Consider the following 21,262-nt stretch of genomic DNA (forward strand, 5'->3'; position numbering starts at 1 on the left):
ATAAACCTTGGGGAAAGAGCACTTGACTGTGGATGTAGAAATCACATCTGTCACATTCTCTGTGTAGGGTGTGAGCCTGACACTGATCCTGGGACTCCATGAATAACTGTGGAATGAATAGATGCATGACACAAAGCCCAAAGACCTTAATTACCAGTTATCAGCTGTGTAATCTTTAGCATGGCTGTGGGTCTCTCCAAGTGTCCCATTTCTTTACCTATCAGGTGACTCCATAATGTCTGCCCATGTTCCAGTATGATCATAAAGTCAAGTCCTATTTATTGAGGACCTACTATGTGGTAGGTACTAGTCTAAGGATTTTCATGTGTTTGCTCATTTCATCTCCACAATAAAATATGAAGAAGGTAATACTATTATCTCCAATTTACAGATGATTATGTGTCATCAGTTTTTTTTGTGGACTATAAAGTCCTTTATCATTTAAATAAAAAGCATTGCCATTAATATCATTCATATTTCCAAAACAAAAGCATGAGAATAGTCTTCTAGGACGTCCTATCTCTTGTCTGTGACTCTGTGGCGTCCCACACTCAATTCTGACTGGGAGAATATTTTTGATATCCATCTTAATTAAGGATCTTTGGATCATAAAGAAGTGAAAGCATTTCAAATTTTCAGGAAGATCAATAGGTCTTTATTTTGAGTGTACGTGTTACTGGAATTGGAAAGCCAATTCCCAGAATGCTAGCAGGACAGGCTGCCATGCGAAGGACCAGCTTCTCTTTTACAGAGCACAGGGCCTCTTCTTCCCCAAATGAGCCCTCCATTCTCCTTTCTTTTCAGTGGCATCTTTGTTTTTTTCACCATTGTTCTTTGTCACCAAGGCCCTTCCAGCTCCAGTGATGCCTCAAAAGATGGCTTTTAGCATCTTCTCCCAATTCTTGGGGTTACTTCCCTGTTGTATTCATTCTAGTTTATGTCATTGGTCCAGCATATTTTCTCACGTAAATTCACCTCACAACTCTTTAGTCACCGGAGGGTCTGAACAAGGAGCAAGGAGGGATCAGCAGTGTTCTGTGCCCTTGAGCCTCCTGGGGGCTGTGGCTGGTTCCTTTCTAGAAGGAGAGGAAAAAGGCAAACCTGAGACGGACATCTGTCCTTCATCTTATTCCTGTCCTGCAACTGGATCTAGTGTGAACTGAAGCATCAATTTTATTGTTTGTTAAATTTACCCAATAGAGCTTTTTTTGAAGAGTCTCACATTACAAAAGAAAGAGGCAGATAGAACTTTTTCTTTTATTAGTTTCAGAGAAACTAATAAGAATTTAGTGATTCTAATTTAGAATTTAGTGATTCATCAGTTGCATATAACACCCAGTTCTCATTACATCAAGTGCCCTCCTTAACATCTATTACCCTGTTACCCCACCCCTCACCCACTTCCCTCCAGCACCCTCAGTTTGTTTCCTAGAGTTCAGCATCTCTTAATGTTTGCCTCTCTCTCAATTTTCATCTTATTATATTTTTCCTTCCCTTCCCTATGTTCATCTATTTTGTTTCTTAAATTCCACATATGAGTGAAATCATGTGATATTTGTCTTTCTCTGACTGACTTATTTTGCTTAGCATAATACCTTCTAGTTCCACCCATGCCATTGCAAATGGCAAAACTGCATTCTTTTTAATGACTGAGTAATAATCCATTAAACACACACACCCTCCCCCCATCTTTTTATCCATTCATCTATTGATAGAGGTCTTGGCTCTTTTCATATTTTGGCTATTGTGGACATTGCTACTAGAAACATTAGGGAATGCATGCAGCCCTTCAAATAACTGTGTTTATATCTTTTGGATAAATACATAGTGGTGCAACTGGAGGGTCATAGGGTAGTTCTATTTTTAACTTTTGAGGAACCTCCACACTTTTTTCCAGAGTGGCTGTACCAGTCTGCATTCCCACCAACAATGTAAGAGGGTTCCCCTTTCTCTGCATCCTCACCGACATTTGTTGTTTCCTGACTTGTTAATTTTAACCGTTCTGACTGGTGTGAGGTTTTGATTCATATTTCCTTGAGGGGTAGAACTTTTAAGGATTGTTTCTAACTGAAAAAAAAAATTAAATGAAAACTTTTGTTTTTAACCTGTGGTTAAATAAGAAAATGGTCTTGGGGTAATGACTTCCCAGATTTTAAGTCCAATTAGAGAAGGTGCAATGATTTTGTAGTGTCTATGTTGTCAACAATTAGCAACAGGTTATACAATTGATTTGATACATTACTACCTATGTTTTAAAAAATGGAAAATAAACAGAAAAGAATAGGGGTTAAGGCGCTGTGTACTTGAAGGTATTCATTGTTTCTTGGCACTTTTATTGCAATAATCTACGTGTGGTCGTGTTCATTGGTCATGGTGGAAGATGCATTTTTAACTATGGGATGTGACCAAAAGACCTGAAAAGTACTGATAATGGTTAACACCTGAGTCTGGGGTCCTGTGGTTCCTGGTTCAAATCTTGACTCTACATTTTGGAGCTATGTTACTTTGCCTCACTGAACCACAGTTCCCTCTTCAGTAAAATGGGTTAAGAATACTTAACTTATGCAAACAAGATGCTAAGGTAATGCGGGGAAAGTGTTTAGCATAGCATTCAAATAAATGGTAGCTTTTTTAAAAAAATTAAATTGACCTCTGCTAATTATTACTTGATTGAATGTGGAGAGTTTCTGGAAATTCTGTACATTCAAGATGTGGATAGGCATCAGGAACTGGGAAATTGATGGCAAATGAAAAATAGCAGAGAAAACATTTGACATTTTAATGTCATCTGGAAAATCCATTTCTAGGCCCCTTCGTGTTCTGGGTGAATTTAAGTCTCTTTTTCAATGCAACCATCAACATTATTCATACTAAATATTGTTACAAATGCCCCCAATCCAATCCTCAGAGATTTTTGGAAGTAAGGTAGGGGAAATTGTAGTTCATGGCCTGGTGAGGAAAAGGAAGAGGTGGAGAATAGTTGTCTTAGTCCATCAGGGCTGTTATAACAAAATACCACAGACTGGTGGATTGTAAGCAATAGAAATTTACTTTTCTCAGTTGTAGAGGTTGAAGTCCAAGATCAGGGTGCTGGCATGGTCGAATTCTTGTGAGGACCCTCTTCTGGGTTATGGACTGCTGACTTCTTGCTGTGTCCTCTTGTGGTGTGAGGGGACTTCTCTGGGGCCTCTTTTATTAAGGGCACTAATTCCACTCATAACACTCCTCATGACTTCACCACCTCTCAAGGGTCCCATCTCCTAAAACCATCACACTAGGCATTAGGATTTTGACATATGAATTTGGGGTGTGGGGGAAAGTCACAAATATTCAATCATAGCATTGATGAAATAAGATGGGGCTATTTCAGGTACTTAGTGGTGTGTGACAAATGCTTCAAACATATTGTTATAAAACAGCAATCATTCTATTATGCTCATTAATTGTGTGAGCCAGGAATTCAGCCAAAGCACGGGGGGGATGGCTTGCTTCAGTTCCATGATGCCTTGGGCATTAGCTGGGAAGACATCAAAGCCAAGGTTGACTCAAATGACTGGGTGCTGGAATGGTCTGGAGACTTCTTCACTTCTCTCTCTGGCATCTGGGCTGAATGACTTGAAGGCTAGGTTTAGCTAGAACAGTCAATCAGCACATCTACTTGTAGCTTCCCCATACGATGTGAATTTCTTCATCGTATGATGGCCTCAGAGTGGTCAGACTTCTTACGTGGTAGCTCATGGCTCTCAGCACAGGTATTCTTAGCGGGTAAGGAGGAGGCTGTATTGCCTTCTGTCACCAGGCCTTGAGCATCATGTGGCATCACTTCTCCTGTGTTCTATTAGTCAAAGCAGTCACAAGCTTGTGTAGATTCAAGGCGAGGGGCCATAGAACCACCTAGCATCAGGAAGAATTTATGACTGTTCTCAAGCCATGACAGGGTCAGATGGAGAAGATGTTTGAATGCAGAAATTAAAAGGTGCTTTTAGATGGGAAAGGTGGTATTACAGAGAGTCTTCAGTCAGGCCATGACTTTCATGTTCTTGTCATAAAAGGCAAGAAGGGAGGCAACTCAGGATGAAAGACAAAGAGTCAGGAAAGTGTCATTCGTATTTGATTTTAGATTGTCACTTGAGATATTTTCAGAATGGACTGAGTCCTCCTGACAGTTGGCTCTATTTAACTCAGAAACAAATTTGAATTTTGGGACCCCTCTTCTCCAAAAGGACCCTGTGGGAGATGTGGAAGTTGATGGTGAACTGCTGGGTGCGGGAGTAGCTGTCTTGTGCACTGCTGTAAAGATGTGGACAATGGATGGGGAGGAAGTTCATTAAATGAGCATTAAAACTCTCCTCTATATCTCAATCTCTGCTTTGCAAAAATGGGATGGGAATTAGAGCAATTCTCAGTTTTAGTTCCAAGTTCATCACTAAATGTTTGCATGACCCTGGACAAACCACTTCACCTGGTGGATCATGTGCTCTGTGAGGTCACTTTCAGTTCTCACTGACTGATTTCATCCCTTCCCAAATGGGCCAGATATGTTAATTTTATCAGCAAACCAAGCTATACATAATGCATTTTCTATCTATAAACTGAAAAAGTCACTTTCTATCTGTAATTTTGCCTGTCAAATGAGCACAGATTAAAAACTGAATGTGGCTGAAGGGCATTAATATGGGACTCCTGTTCTGTCTAATGGCTGCAGCTTTTCTGGAAAGCAATTTGACTCAATTTTATGTACCAAGTATGTTGACATGTCCGTATCTATTGATACCATTCATCTCTTCTGAGAATTCATCTTAATAAAATAGAATGTGAGACCAAGATTTCTGTACAAGGATGGTCCCTACAATGTATTTATAGTTATGTAATAATGGGAGCCACCGCTGTGGTCCCCTAACAGAAATATTCTATGACTTACAGTGCATACAGACAATGATATTAGGTGACTATAAGAATCTTATTTTCAAAAAAAAAAAAAAAAGGATTCATTCACAATAAAGTTGCATACAGTAATTAAATTCTGGACAGAAAAAGACTGGAAGAGGGCACCTGGGTGGCTCAGTAGGTTAAGTGTCTGCCTTTGGCTGAGGTCATGATCTCAGATGGAGCCAGGCATCAGGCTCCCTGCTCAGCCAGAGTCTGCTTCTCCCTCCCCCTCTGCCACTCCCCTTGCTGTGCACTCTCTCTCTCTCTCTCTCTTTTGTATGCACACGCTCCCTCTCTCTCTCTCAAATGAATAAATAAATAGTCTTAAAAAAAAAACTGGAAGGAATGGAGTCAAGATGTCTAGATAGAATTATTGGTGATTTTGTCCCCTTTTGAGCCTTTCAGTTTTTTGAAAATCTTCATAATCAGAAAAGAAAATGAGTAGTATTGATAGATGTCTTTTACATATCTTTTTTTTTTTTTTTAATTTCTTTTTTGTCTTGCTCTTGACAGAGTGCCCTAAAAGAGAGCTGTCAGGTTAAGACCTCTCAGAATTTGAGTCTTCGGAACACCAAGCCTTCTGCCTGAACTCTCCCCAAACTCCTTGCTCCCTCTCCCACCCAGCTGGGCTTCCCTCCCTGGGTGCTGGCTCTGAGGTTGTAAGGTGGGGGAAGCAGGGAAGACAGAGGTGTCCAGCAGGTCCATTGGGGAAAAAAGTTTAGCAGCGGATCTGTGAGTGGCTGTGGGAGACTTGCAGGCACCAGATAGCCTGTGGGCATGCATGTGGTCTCCCTGAAGGAGGCCTCAAATCTCTGCAACTATTAGCTAGATTTTACTGCAGTAAATTACCCTTGCTCTGCAAGAACATTAACAAATTACCATGAAAATGCTGTCCTCACCAGCGCAAATGTCTCTCAAACGCTCACTTCAGTGTTTTTTTTTTTTTTTTGTCTGCACTATAAGATTCACTTGTTAGTTCTACAGAAAAGGGGAGCCTGAGTCTCATAATTTGCACTTTGGGTGAATTCATCCTCCCCCTCTTTTTTCCCCCATAGGGTTTGTTTTTGCAGCCAGGCTTCTAGACGCTTGTAAAAGACAGGAGCAATTCTGTGGGCACTTGAAATGGGGGGAGAATTCCAAAGTTGTTGCCTCCTGTTACATACCAAGAATGAGGAGATTGCCTCTTCGTCTGGAGTGAGAGAGGTCTGAGTTAAGATCAGTGAGAATTTTACCTGTAACACTCTGATTAGGAAAACCCCCACAGTTTACATTCTAGAAGTTTGCTCTCTGGTTGATAAAATTACTTAACCATTCTATGAATAACCATCACATACATTACGTTTACAGTTCTTTGGAGAATAAACACCTTTCTTCACCCAGGGAATCTTAAGCTGTGTAGAGGGTAAGTCTGGGATTCAGAAAGGCAGGCCCCATTTATGAGAAGGAAGACCATACTTTGCACATCAACTCCTCTCTGAATGCTAGCTAGAATTTTAGGCTTTTCTGAACATTACATCTCATTAAGAAGTAAAAGCTGGCTTAAAAAAAATCAGAAGGGTGATGAAATAAATAGCAGGTTATGAAATAAAAAATAGTATTCAAAATAAGCATTTATAGACTGAACTTCTGTTACCAATTAAAATTTTATTCTATAAGTGCAATCATGTTCAGACATAAGTTATTTTGGGGGAAATGTTATATAATTTATTTTGCATTTTTGAGAGTTCTTGTTTTTCTACCCATTCCACCCCTTGAGACTAAGTTAGGATTTTAACACGGCATTTCAGAAACAATGGCCTTGGAAGCCAGTTTTCAATTGTGAGAGTCAGGTGTCTGAGAGAAAAAAGATCCTTTTGAATTCCAAAGACTTTCCTAGCAATAAGGTTGGCAAAGTGACCAGAGCTTTATCATTACAGAGTAGATGGATCCTGGAAAAATTATCTGGCAGCTTCCTTCCAGATAGAGGAGAGATAGAAAGACTTTCTAAGCTAGGCAGAGGGGGAAGGGGAGGGCTGATGAGATATGGAAGGGAATGCCCAGAAGATGATGGGCTGTGAGAGAGAGAGAGAGAGAGAGGAAGCAAAATGAAACAGCTCTCATTTGAGAGGGCTGTAGGGGAAGTGAGATCCTCAGTAAGAATCTGGGTTCAGATAGAATAGTCTTCTTAATGTGTTCTTCTAGATCAGCATCATCAGTTGAGAACTTGACAGAATTCCAAATCTTTGGACCCCACCCCAGACATACTGAATCAGGACTTCTGGGATGGACTCAGCAACTTATATGTTAACAAACCTGTATTGGTTAGGTATTGGTGTGTAACAAATTATGCAAACCTCAGAAGCTGAAAACAATGGATATTATCTTTCAGTGTTTGAGGGTCTAGAATCTGGGAACATTAGCTGAGTGCCTCTGGTTCAAGGTCTGTCATGGGGCTGTGGTCAAGCTGTTGGTTGGTCTGCAGTCATCTTGAAACTGATGTAGTCTTAGAAGGGATAAAAAATGACTGCTGTGTTCTATTCTTAAGAGGTGAGTTGTGACTTCAGCTCACATTGGAGGGTATTACACAATGTATGAATACTAGGAATGAAGGATCATTAGGGACTATTTTAGTGGCTGTCTACTACAAAGTTCTCCAGGAGACCCTGATGCACTTCAAGTCTGAGTAACACTGAGTTATAGTAAGAGGTCAAGAGGACCATTCAGAAAAAAGTCTGAGAACATAAGGAATTTTGTATACCATGGATTAGGGATTCCAGAGGGCACAAAGAAAGGACTTAGGGTTGTAGCTTTGAAACATTTTTGATGGTGTTCCACATTAGAAAATATATTTTTCATCCTTATCTCAGTAACACACACACACACACACACACACACATGCACATCTGCCCCCCCAGCTGCACATAACAATATTAATCTCATTACATGTGATGTATTTCCTTTTACTGTATCCTGTCTTACTCTTTCATGTTCCATCCCTTTGCATTGTACTCCATTCCATTTTCTCTAAATAATTGGTGATCGTATCCCACTAAACTGACCCTATGATATGCCAAGAGGTCATAATTAGCAGTTATAAAATATTTAGGAGAGTCAGGGAGAATTAGAAGATAGGGTCAGAACAGAAGGCAGATCTCAGTGAGTCTTGATAATCCTGGCTGATGATAATGCTATACTTACTTACTCCCTGTCAGGCACGGTGCTGAGCATTCTATATAGGTATATATCATTATTTATATATATATTCTGTATATATATATATATATATATATATTCATATATATATATATAAAACGATATATATAGATGTATATTATATATCGTTCTATTACATTTGGAGGAGCAGTTTCCTTAATATGGGGGGGAAACTGAGGCACAAAGAACTTAAGCACTTTGCCTGATTCCATAGAGCAGGCAAGTGACACGCCCAGGATTCGAACCCACCAGCAGCAGCTCCAAAGGCTGGCTCTTCATGATTACCACCTTCTTGCTCACAGCCTGGACCAGGGGGAGGTGAGAAACAAAAGGTTCATGCATTGGTTTTTAGGACATTCTCCACTGATGGACTTTTGTGAGTAATGTGATCAATGACCCTACGACATCTTTGATAATACTTAGCCATCACACTGACAGTGCTTTCATGGATGTGCAGACACCCCTAGTATTCTTCAAATCAAGTCAGGTCCATTGGACTTCCATGCCTTCCATGCCAGAGTTTACCAGCCTGGCTCCCTCATAGTAGGTAATGCCCTTCCTAATGGCAGCAATGCTTTGTCTTTACCCAAAGAGTTTGCTTTCCTGTATTTTAGTCTGGTAGACATGCTCTGTGTGTGGCTTTTAGGGGACATTCCAGTTGGAGTTGCTAAAGAAGGCAGCCTACAGTAGCACCCTATTGTGTGTTGTGGTATTAGGAGGGTGTTTTGGTTTCTGGCTGTAAACAATGTTTCTTTGTCTGGACTTCAGGCCATCTTCCATACCTTGTCAAAAATGGAAATAACACCCAGCTTTCTAGATGATGTGTAGATGGATCAGCAGACCTAAGTCTTAAACTCCACTGTATCTACTCGGGTTCCAGACTAAGCAAGCATGCAAAAGGTTTGAACAGTATGAATGTGACTATTTCTCTTTAAAAATCTTACATTTGCATAACACTTTGCAATTTCCAAAGCTTGTTTCCATATACTTCTTTTTTTTAATCCTTAAGAGTATTTTAAGATTAAAAAGGGGTGGATAGTTTTTAATTTTTTTTTTTTAAGATTTTATTTATTTGTCAGAGAGAGAGAGAGAGAGGGAGGGAGAGAGAACGCACACAAGCAGGGAGAGTGGCAGGCAGAAGGAGAAGCAGGCTCCCCACTGAGCAAGGAGTCCTGATGTGGGACTCCATCCCAGGACCCTGACCAGAGCAGAAGGCAGATGCTTAACTGATTGAGCCACCCAGGCATCCCCAAGGGTTGATAGTTTTATAACCAGTTTTCTGTTTGTGGAAATGGAGACCCCAAATGTTAAATATATCATATAGAATCCTGGATGTGGAAAAGCTATGTATGTATTTTAAAAATTTACTCATTCATTTATTTGACAGAGAGAGACGGGGAGTGAAGGAGAGGGAGAAGCAGGCTCCCTGTGAGGCTTGATCCCAGGACCCTGGGATCATGACCTGACCTGAAGGCAGATGCTTACTTAACCCGCTAAGTCACCCAGGCACTCCTAGATGTGGCAAAGTCATTTAACCTAAATCGTTGTTTTACAAAGGAGAGAACAAAAGCCCAGAGAAGTCAGGTGGCTTGTTCAGGGTCACACAGCTAGTAAGGGCAGAGTTGAATCAAGAATTAAAGTCTCTTCTTCTTATCACAATCTGCTATCGCTAATCTAATTTCCTGAAAGTAAGTGCAGACATGGCAAATATGATATCATTTATGTCCACATGTCTGTAAGTGTTATGGAAATGTTTTATAAATGCAAAGTGCATCTGGAATGCAGTCTTTGCATATTTCTCTAATCAGGAATGTATTGTTCAACTTCTTCAGAGACCTAAAATTTCCAGACTTTAATTTGTAAGCCCATGATATTGTCTGTCCTCTACATGGACGATGCAATGCAGGATTATGTTGTTAGGGGATTATGAAGAGCTGTTTGTCATCTTCAAAGTAAGGGGAAGCTCTGATGTGGCTTGAAAAAAAAGACACTATTGTTAATTGTCTGAGCTAAGTGGCTGGATTGCCAGCAGTCTTTGCATTCTCTCTAAGCACATGTTCAAAATGGCATATTTGCATTTAAGTGTGAGAATATAAAATGAAATTTCATCATAATGCAATGAATGTGGTCCTAAAATTGTATTCTTTTAAGACAGATTGCTTCATTGGAGGTTAGTGGAAGACAGTAATTTTAGTCGACCTGTCACAAGGACCGCAGAAGTAAAGATCCATTTAATGGTGTTTTCAACAGACAGGATATTGCACCAAGGAAATACCCAAATGATCACAAGTGTCACTTCCTAACATACCTTGGATCTACTCATGCCAACGATAAGAATTTAAGTTTGTTAGAGGCTGGGAACCAATCGTCAATTACCTGATCTCCAAATTCACATTTAACATATGTGCATTCACTTACATGTATATATTTAGCTCCTCTAATTTACAGGTAGGACTTTCTTACTAAAGTCTGCTTATAAATAGGTTGTTTATTTTCCACCTGGAAACATGTACTAAGTGTTCAAAGCTGAGCTCAGACCTGCGGGTAGGCTCTGAAGCCAACCTCAAAAACATTTGAGAACAACACTGTAAGGGTCTATTTAGCCAGAGTGGCCCCACCTCAGTTGAACAGCCATTTTGTTGTTTATGCAGTAAAACTTAAATTGACCCTGCACCCCCCAGGGGAACTTCATTAAAAGCAAGTCCAGGAAAGCAGTTCCAGGTAGCAAAGACCAAATACAAGGGTGGGTCAGGTCAGGTGGAGATAACAGCCCAAATGCAGGGATGAGTCTGGTCAGGTGGAGAACACCCAATCAGTAGAGCCCACATACTGTCTCCCTAGCTACCAAGGAGTATGGGCCCCGCCTCTTGGGTGCCAATTCTGACCAAGGTGATAGGCTAGTTCAAATGCCTACTATAGGGTAAATTGTAATTCAATTGGTCACTTATGTGTGACCTAGAATGACTGTGCATCTTTCTCTGTGTGTTACAATCTCATTTGCCACCTGTGTGTGGCCAGGCCCAACCACACGGCCTTTGCTCTATAAAAGTTAGTCTGTGAGGCAGGGAGGGGTCGCCCTCTCTGTAAGGGGCAGCCCCGACCGGTCTGTTTGATGGTCGGTTTGATTCTTGATGCTTGGTGTGAAATAAAGCTTTGCTTGACCTTCGTTCTGTATTAGTCTCGCTCCTTTGGCCATGGACCCATTATTGGAGGACCCAACAACACTGCAGCTCCCATGACATGGATAATAATTTCAGTAAGTCTCAGATCCCAGTCCCCACGTCCCAGTGCCCCGGGCTCCAGCACTGGATCCTTTTTCACTGAGCTGGCTAGGTGCTAATCAAATCTACTCCTGCTCTGGAGCGCACAGTGGGACTGTGATTTTCAGCCTCGCTTGCAGGTAGATGTGGCTTTGGAATTTGTGCTGGTCAACAAGATGTGAGTGTGGAAGCAATCGATTCCATGCCCAGGCTTGGCCCAGAAAAGTCTCCCAGGATTTCCTATATTCTGTTCTTTTCTGTTCACTGGCTGGAAGAGAAGGTCCCCAAGTCTCAAGGGGCTCATCCAGTAGAGGTTCCTGAATGATAGTGTGGAAGGCCGACTGTTACATATCTTCAGGGATTGTCAGATATGCAAAAAATAAATTTCAATTGTGTGAAGCAGTTGAACTTTCGGGATTTATGTCTCACAGTAGTGAGTGTTAACAAATACTCTTTTATGAATCCTGTGCCCACAGAGTTAAGCCACTTTGGTCTGAGCTTTTCAGGAAGACGGGATGGCTTAGGGTACAGGAAGCTCTCAAGGTAGCTGAGGAGGAAGGCTTCTTGCAGCAGAGGTATGGAGAAGGACAAGGGTATCAGTGTCCTCAAAATTGGGTGAAAGAGTGTCCTCTAGCTGTGGCAACAGTTTCAGGTAGAGCAAAGGCAGTGTCTTCAGCAGCTCTTTGCATTGCTTGCTTCATGTAATATTTCTTAATTGAGACATTGGTGCTACACACACACACACACACACACACACACTCTCTCTCTCTCTCTTTTTTAAACATCTAAATTTTAATTTAGGATTGTGTCAATATCTGGAGAAAATGGAAACCTAATTAGGAAGCTGTGGTTACCATAAGAATTCCCCTCTCTGGTCTGTTAGGAAGCCAAGCATGATAGGAATACTGAAGCCCATCCTGGAAGGCAAGAGACTCTTCTGATGGCTGACTTTGGCTTGAGGACTCCCAAGCCTTCTAGATGTATTTTCCATAGACTGTGTGGCAGTATAGGAAGCTTCCACCCAGCCTCCACTCTTTTCCTTTCTCCTTGCCTGCAGGGGTCAGACTTGTTTCTACCCATTTTTTTCAAGAGTCATTTCCCCCTAATACTTTTCTTCATTGTTTAATCTGTTGTGGCATCTTCTTCTTGGAAGATCTGAACCAACACAAAAATCATTCTAATCTGTTTGGAGGTATAAAAAGGGACCAATTCTCTTAAAATGTGAGGGAGCTGTGGTTGTCTCATCTAGTTCCCTGACCAGATGTGACTCCATTGCAGAGCACAACTTGGCCCTTGAGCTATAGATGGCATCTTGGGCAGAGACCCCTGTGGTCCACTCAAAAAACAGGACCAGAGTCATTAAGAAAGAGAATTTTTGCTTTTAGGTCCAGGGGTCCCTGATGGAGATGGGGACAATAGAAAAGGAGGAACACAGACTAAGACCTTGCTCAGCTGGATATTTTCCACAGGGATCTCTTAGGATTATTAAATGGAAATCCATTTCGGGTAATATTTTCATCCCAAAGGAAGGACGATGCTCAGACACTGTAAGAAACATCACAATTTGGTAAGAGGCAGAGCTGGTATTTGAACCCAGATCTCAGTGTCACTATTTGTTTTACTCTTTCTAATTTGCCACATGCCTCTTTTCAGAGAGCAGTTTTGCTGTGAAATCTTGAAAAAGCACTGTCTGTTTTCTTTCTTACAAGCTGATGCTAGAAACCTACTGGTTTCTGAGTCTGGAGAAGGAAATGCCTCCTCCCATGGTTGTTGGATTCACCCCCGCCCCCCATGTCTTCTTTATGTGAAATGTCTCATAATTAAAAAGTACAGATTCTATACAGACACAGAAGCTTTTCAGTATAGACCACATTTCCAAAAGTGGTTATTATGCATGGATGTGCTTGGAGAATTAGATTTCTGTGCTCTTGACTTTAATTGCCCTGTCTAGATATGTGATTAAGCTTTTGTTCTTTGTTTCAAGATGACCAGTCAATGGAGTTGTGTGGTTTTCATTCTATCTGAAGTGCAGTTGGAGGACAGGCAACTGAGCCTGCTGCTTTTCCCCACTTCTCCTTCCTAGTTGCTATGATTATTATTTCAATATATTCAGGTCTTATTAAACACCAAGACTGATATAAAATAGCACTACACTATGGCCAATTTTTTAGCTATGTGAAGTTTTATTTTATTTTTTAAAAAAAAGTCATAAAGGAAGATAACAAAGACTGAAAATTTTACTTGTGCCTTTACCCCACCCCACCAAGACAGAGCATATAGACATAAAGTTTGTGGGAAGTCGGGGCAAACATAGTTTAACACAAAACTGTAGTCCCCTGTTTTTGAACATCTGTTACTATGGCAACTGATTTAAAAGCTTGAAAGATCAGGTTTTTTAGGCAACTTAACTAGATGTTTTTGAAAGTATGGGAACTAAAAATATTTAAAAACAGACCCTTGTAGATCCCCATTCAGCTGACCTGGCTGACACAGCAGTAAGACATTGTTGTGACAACCGGAGAGAATGCACAAAGGAATGTGGCTCATAAACAACAGCTCCAGCCAGGAGAGCTAGCCTGGGCACCAAGGCGGCCATTTTCTCTCTGTTTTCTGAGAGATGGTCAGCTGGGCGGAGCTTACAGACTGCCGCCCCTCCCCCTCCCACTACAGCAGTACAAGGGTGCTATTCGCTTCATCTTCTCTGCACCTTTCAGCCACAGATGAAGGAGCCAGCTGACTTTCTCATGGGGCACAGGCATGGAAAGGAGAGAGGTGAACTTCCTCAGAGAGACACAGTATGCATCTTGGAGGTACCTTCTGTGGATAACTATGCTAAATGTGACTTTCTGGGGTGAATATGATACAGAAATTCAGACTTACCTGCATGTTCATTTGGAATTGCAAACTCCCAGAATTCTCTCTGTTGCATCTTATGCAGAGGTTCAAAGTAGAAAGTAAACAAATAACAGTTTCCAGTGATGACAAACAAAAGGGTCCAAGTTCCGTGAGCACAGTTCTTCAGCCATACTGGTGAACACAGTAACTGAGGAAAGATTACAACAGGAAGAGGAAGCCTCAGGGTCATGCATCCTTCCCTCTGTGTCACGAGTGGACCATTTAGGCTTCTTAGGAATTGCATTTTTAAGACGGTAATTGGTCAGATAATCTTTGTTTGAGAAGTCTTTTCATCATTCTTGTGAATTTTTCAAAGCAGATTATATTACCTTAAAACTCAGACCAAGAAAACAGAAATCACAAGTGACTGGATGAAGGATTTTACTAGCTTATTGACTTATTGCATAAAGTCACACATAAGAAACATCCTTAAATCTGCAAGGAATTTCTGTTTATTTATTTATTTACTTGAGAGAGAGAGACTCTTAAGAGAGAGAGAGGGAGAGAGAGTGAGAGCAGGAAGAGTCGGGGAGAGGCAGAGGGAGAGAGATAATCTAAGCCTGCATGCCCAAGGTGGAGGCTGATGTGGGGCTTGGTCTCACCACCCTGAGATAGTGACTGAGCTGGAATCAAGGCTCAGGCACTTAACTGTTTGAGTTACCCAGGTGCCCCTGTAAGGAATTTCTAAAAGGAAAGAGAAATGGATAAATTCAGACTTAAGAGGAAAACTACACCTCGATTTCCAAGGTCTATTGAACAACCTCAGTCTTTAAGCAAGAATTGATTTGTAGAGAAATGTTTGCAGTACCATGTAACTGGGCAAGTGTCAGAAGAAATATCCGGTACAATTTCCAAACACTTACTTTATGTTTTGCTGTTGGTTCTTTTCTCATGTGTGCTGTGTTTTACTGTTTGCCTGACAAAAATGGTGGATATGGAGTTAAAAGTCTGCTTTTCCTGGTATAGTGAAAATGGCATCTCTCAAACTATGGGCTTTTGAACCCAAACATTAGTGAACTGAGGCAGGAATGAAATGTCTTTGTACTGATCTTTGACAAGATTTGAAAAATCCCTGTTGTTTCCAGAAAATGTCCTATAAATGTCAAAAGCCATCATATTCAAAGGGGCTGTGTTCTAGAGTCATCAGCGACAGCAACATCTAGTCGGCAAAGAAAAACACATAAGTCTGGGATTCTTAGTGAACTTTATCCTGGATAAAGTAAAAAGGAATATTGTACAAGTAGATGTTTTTAATAAAAAACAAGTAGATAATTTTAAATATCTCTTATTAAAGTCCTAAATACTTACTCTAAGCTTGACAGGTTAAAAAGTAACATGCAGATTCACATCTTTCTTTTTCCTCTTTCTAAGGAGATAATAGGATGAAAAGATCCATGGGCTTATCCTTAAGAGAAAAATCAGTGAAGGTAGAAAGAGGAACCTCACATCTTAGGGGACATGAGGGAGAAAGGAGAACTCTCAGACAGTGTGAAGAGGAACAGAGAAGAAAGGGCCGTCCAGGATGGTGGAAGGAGACCTGAATAGTGGGAGATCTGTATGGTGCAGATGAGAGTTTATTTGAGGAAGAAGAACAAAAGACTTTATAAGCAAAGATAAAAAACAATGGAATATTACTCAACCATAAAAAGAATGAAATCTTGCCATTTTCAATAATATGGATGGAACTAGACAGTGTTATGCTAAGTGAAATAAATCAGAGAAAGACAAATACCATATGATTTCACTGGTGTGGAATTTAAGGAACAGAAGATCATGGGGGGAAAAAGAGGAAAACCAAGAAACAGACTCTTAACTATACAGAACGAACTGATGATTACCAGAGAGGCAGTGGGTGGGGGGATGGGTTAAATTGGTGATGCAGATTAAGGAGGGCACTTGTGATGAGCACCAGGTGATGTATGGAAGTGTTTAATCACTAAATTGCACACCTGAGATGAATATTACACTGTTTGTTAATTAACTAAATAGAATTTAAATAAAAACTCATAAAAAATTTTTAATAAACATTGCTTTGAACCCAGGAAAGGTTTATGATGGACATTTCTACTTATTCCATTCTTCTTTGAAAATTATATCACTCCAGAACCGTAGAATAAGAGCCATTTTTGTGTATGAGTAATTCAGATGAATTTCATCCAAGAAACATTTGTAGGTGTGAGAGACTGCTATGTGTGTACTCAGTTCATCATTTTGAAATAGAAGTCTCCATAGCTTCCTTTTACATGGTTTTTCTTCCTAGCCTCTTTGCTATGTTATCTGAAAGATAAAAAGATGAGAAAGACAGTTTTTCTCTCTGAGAGCTAATAATGTAGTAGAAAAGACTTGCATGTTCCTTGGTGTAGCACTACTATGATTGTCAGTGACAGTTATGTATATAAGTATATATATTTGTATATGTATATATATAAAATAACAGTTATATGTAAGTGTTGTTCTAATTGTGAGGAGAATTCCAGCAAGAAGACAAGTAGATGGGATTGTTATTGTTGTTGTTGTTATTATTGTTGTTGCAGGTTGGTGATGAAACAAGGAACTCTTCAACAAATGGTGCTTGGGCATTTGCTTACTCCTAGATATATCTAGATTATCCTATGGAAAAAAAAGAAGTTTAACTCTTTACTCATACTTTACATAAGAATCAATTCAAGATAGATTAGAGACTTAAATATAAAAGACAAAGCTATAAACATTTAAAACACAATATAGGGGTGCCTGGGTGGCTCAGTGGGGTAAGCCTCTGCCTTCAGCTCAGGTCATGATCTCAGGGTCCTGGGATCAAGTTCTGCATCAGGCTCTCTCCTCAGCAGGGAACCTGCTTCCCCCTCACTCTCTGCCTGCCTCTCTGCTTACTTGTGATTTCTCTCTGTCAAATAAATAAATAAATAAAATCTTTAAAAAAATAAAAAAAATAAAAAATAAAAGCAATACAGAAGAACATTCTCATGATCTCTAGCTAGGGACGATTTTTGAGAACAATATATAAAAATATTAATCTAAAAGTCTTAATAAGAACAATGTATTAAAAATTAGTTCTGTTCATTTAGACACCACAAAGAAAATGAAATAATAAGTTGAAAAAGGGGAGAAGATATTTATAATACACATGATCCAGAAAGCATTAATACCCAGGATATACAAACAAGTCTCAATAACCACTTTACTATGTATATTCTTTTATATATACCAAATATATATATTTAAAATTATAAAAATAATGTATTTAAGTGAAATAATTTAGGAAGTAACATGACAGAGAAAGCATTTGCACTAACATTAATTTCAGACAAAATAATTTCAATGCAAAGATATTTAAAAGGAAGAGGGAAATTCTGATATTTGTACAATTTCTAATACTTGATCTTATACAATTTCTGATATTTGATTTTATACAATTCTGATATTTTACACTTAAAAATGACAGTAATGCAGTAAACATTACATATATGTATGTATATGTATAAATCTCCTGATAGAGGAGAAAAGAAGATGTTTATTTGTATAATTGAAACACCCATAAGGAGAAACTAAATGTGGGTGAGTTTTCAGATAGAAATAAATGAGTCCAGTAGTCAAAAATTATTATGCCTATGGAAAATTAAGTAACATGATTAGCAGTTATTATTTTTTTAAAGATTTTATTTATTTATTTGACAGACAGAGATCACAAGTAGGCAGAGAGGCAGGCAGAGAGAGGAGGAAGCAGGCTCCCTGCTGAGCAGAGAGCCCGATGTGGCACTGGATCCCAGGACCCTGAGATCATGACCTGAGCCAAAGGCAGAGGCTTTAACCCACTGACCCACCCAGGTGTCCCCCAACATAATTAACAACTAAATCCAAATAGATAATAAGCATAATTTAAAAATACATTTGGACAACTTATAAAAATCAATTATGTATTTACACATTAAGTACATAGGAACACTCAATGAATTTCAAAATTTGCTATCATTGAAGCCACATTGATGACAATCATGCAATAAAAACTTAGAAAATGCTTTCATTTTACTCTAAATTTTTAATTTGGAAGTGTAAAATTAAGAAGTAAAGGGTAATAAATCGAAGCCCTTCATATCAACACCAACCAGAGATCAGCCATACAGGGGCCAGGGAAAAATATCTAGCTTTTGGTGGCATTTAACTAAAAACAAAAAACAGTAAGAAAAAAAGAAAGAATCAAGCTTTCAACTTAAGAAGCTTCTAAATGAGTAACGACATCCACCCTGATCATTACAGTTACTGAAGATAAAATTATTGAAATGGGAAAAAAAGCTAGTAACGTTGACCCATAAAACCAAAAGTTGAATGTTTGCAAAAAACAGTAAAATATTTGGCATATATAATAAAGAAAAAAGAGAAAGAATGGAAGAATTTTTATTTGATACAAATAAATGTATCAAATTGGTAAGACACAAACAGATTTTAGAAACATTAAAATGAAGAAGTACAACATTAAATCTATAAATACGTAATAACATTTCAAGGATTTAGCCACACATACTCTATGTGAATTTAAGTGTGTAGTAGTCTCTGTCTTTCACAGTCTAAGGCCCTGAAGAAAATAAACTGAAGACTGATGCTAACTCAACATGACTTCCTATGCCACATCTGGTAGTGTTTATGGTCCGTGTCTCCCCAGTGTATTTGGGTAATTTCTGCTGAGCAAGATGTTGGCAATGTTTCTAATGGACTGTTAGCATTTGATTACAGATGCGCTTTGTTTGGCCTGCATAGCATTTACAAATTATTTCTGTATTATTACCAGTTTTTTTAAAAAAGAAATCCAGAGATCTTACTTAAAAATCTAGGTTTCTGGGGCACTTGGTTGGCTCAATCAGTTAATGGTCTGACTCTTGATTTTGGCTCTGATCATGATTTCAGTTTCCTGGGATTAAGCCCTGCATCAGGCTCTGTGTTCAGTGGGGAGTCTGCTTGAGATTCTCCCTCTGGCTATCCCCCCCACCCCCTTAAAAAAATCTAGATTTCCATCACAGTAAAATTGGAGTTAGTGAGGGTTGGGTGGGGCCTGTGTTTTTCTACTTCCTGCATCCCCTGTGGAGTGAGGGGGCCTCAATTTTAATCCCACTTCTGCCACACACCAGCAGGATTGTTTTGAGAAAGTTACCCTACTCTGAGTGTGTCAGTTTTCCATATTTGCAGGCTGGAGGAAATATTTGGCTTTTAAAGTAATGGTTCAGGTTCATGGGTGTTAACTAAGGTACAGAACATGGAAACATCAACTAGTAGTTTCCTCTCTACCCTTTGTTATTGTTCTTATATAAAATCACTGCCAGCTGTTATTTAGTCGTAGAAACAAGATGTGCAACACAATTATTTGACAGAACATTCTGTAGTAAGTCATATCCTCTGCTTGGTTATTTGCACAATGATCTGCATGCTGTTTGATTTGGGTTTAATCTCATGATTAAAACCTCTGCTGGTTGCTAGCCATGCACCTTCTCACTAGCTTGTGAACTCAAGACCTGTTTCTTTTCATGACCTCCCCTATCCTATCTTCACCTGTCAGCTCTCTTCATTAGACTGTAAGCTTACCTAGCCCCCCCTTAATCCTCCATTCTCAGAATGTTGAGCAAATCTTGGCATCTAATAAGCAACTCATACATATTTGCTAAGTGACTGATTTTAAGAGATTATTATATACAGAATTATATATTACCTATAATTATCTATAGTTAAATATAAAATATATAATTAATATATTTATATTATGTTCCATAATATGAATATAAAACTAAACATATAATTATAAAATTAAAAATATATTATGAGACAGAAACACTGTATGTATAATTTCCAAGGCAATTTTCCTTTCAAATTAATATGAAAAATTGTTTCTTTACTCCTTAATGTATCTGTTATTTCTTAGTTCATTTGTTCTTTCATTTTCTTTTAAAACATCATTTGCAACAGAAGGAAAGCATATAGGATAGTGTCTGGCACATAGAAGGACTTTATTTGCTCATTCAACAAATTGATCTCCACTATTGTAATCACAAAGCAGTATGATTTTTGATTTGTTAAAATATAAAAAATAAGAGGCACCTGGGTGGCTCAGTTGGTTAAGCGTCTGCCTTCAGCTCAGGTCCTGATCCAGGAGTCCCAGGATCATCCCGGCCTTGGGCTTCCTGCTCAGCAGGGAGTCTGCTCCCTCTGCCCTCATCCTATGTGTGCTCTCTCTCTCTTCCTGTCTCTTTCTCAAATAAATAAAATCTTAAAAAAAAAAAAGTAAGCATAAAAAATAAAAATTCAGTGATTATCAAGACATGCATAGAAAGGTTGCACCAGGACCTACAAGAACCTGGCTGAATGGAGGGCTGATTTGATTTCAGCAGGAAGAAGCCATGATGAAATAATCTAGCGCACCATTTACCAGACTGGAACACCCACCCCAGGGTTTTCCAGGGAGAACTACCTTGTTTTCCGCCTGCTGAAGATCTTGGGAGATCTGCTGGCTTGCACATCAGTAAGGTTCAGTGCTTGCAGATGTCGTTGTTCCCAGAGCTGTCATACCCGTGTGATTGTGGCCCGGAAAGCAGATAGGAGATCATCAGTTACTTCTCTCCTTACTTTTGCGAAGAAATGGCAGTGAGCGTGCACATGTGTTATGGTTACTGGCTGGCGTGATCTTGTAAGAATCAGATTTCACAAGATGGAATAGGGAGTAGGGTAAAGGTGTGAATGCGGAGGAAAACGAGCGTGTTGTGAAAATTTTAGCGGAAGTTGTAAAGGTTATGATACAGGTTCTTGATTTTTAAGAGAGAAGATTGTTTTGAACAATTGCATTTCCTTTCCAGTGGAATGACATTTCTCCCTTTCTCAACAGAAGGTTCTGTTATTTGAGAACACATTCCCTGATTTCACAATTGCCCATCTGAAAATTGCATGGGACCTGAAACATGAAAGAGACTGTGGAGAACATCCTGAAGGTGGGGTCTTCTTTGCACAGA

The 21,262-nt window shown here is 39.4% G+C and overlaps 1 long non-coding RNA gene across 1 annotated transcript; it reads right to left on the reverse strand.

Annotated features, from left to right (window-relative positions):
* Nucleotides 1-944: 944 nt before the first annotated feature.
* On the reverse strand, nt 945-20,920 carry LOC122892140. Its single transcript, XR_006381370.1, has 3 exons — nt 20,728-20,920; nt 14,262-14,424; nt 945-1,076 (listed from the first exon to the last, which is right to left on the reverse strand). It is a non-coding gene; the product is annotated as an uncharacterized LOC122892140 (long non-coding RNA).
* Nucleotides 20,921-21,262: the final 342 nt, after the last annotated feature.

Source organism: Neovison vison, chromosome 12 (assembly GCF_020171115.1).
Source record: "Neovison vison isolate M4711 chromosome 12, ASM_NN_V1, whole genome shotgun sequence".
NCBI classification, from domain to species: Eukaryota; Metazoa; Chordata; class Mammalia; order Carnivora; family Mustelidae; genus Neogale; species Neogale vison.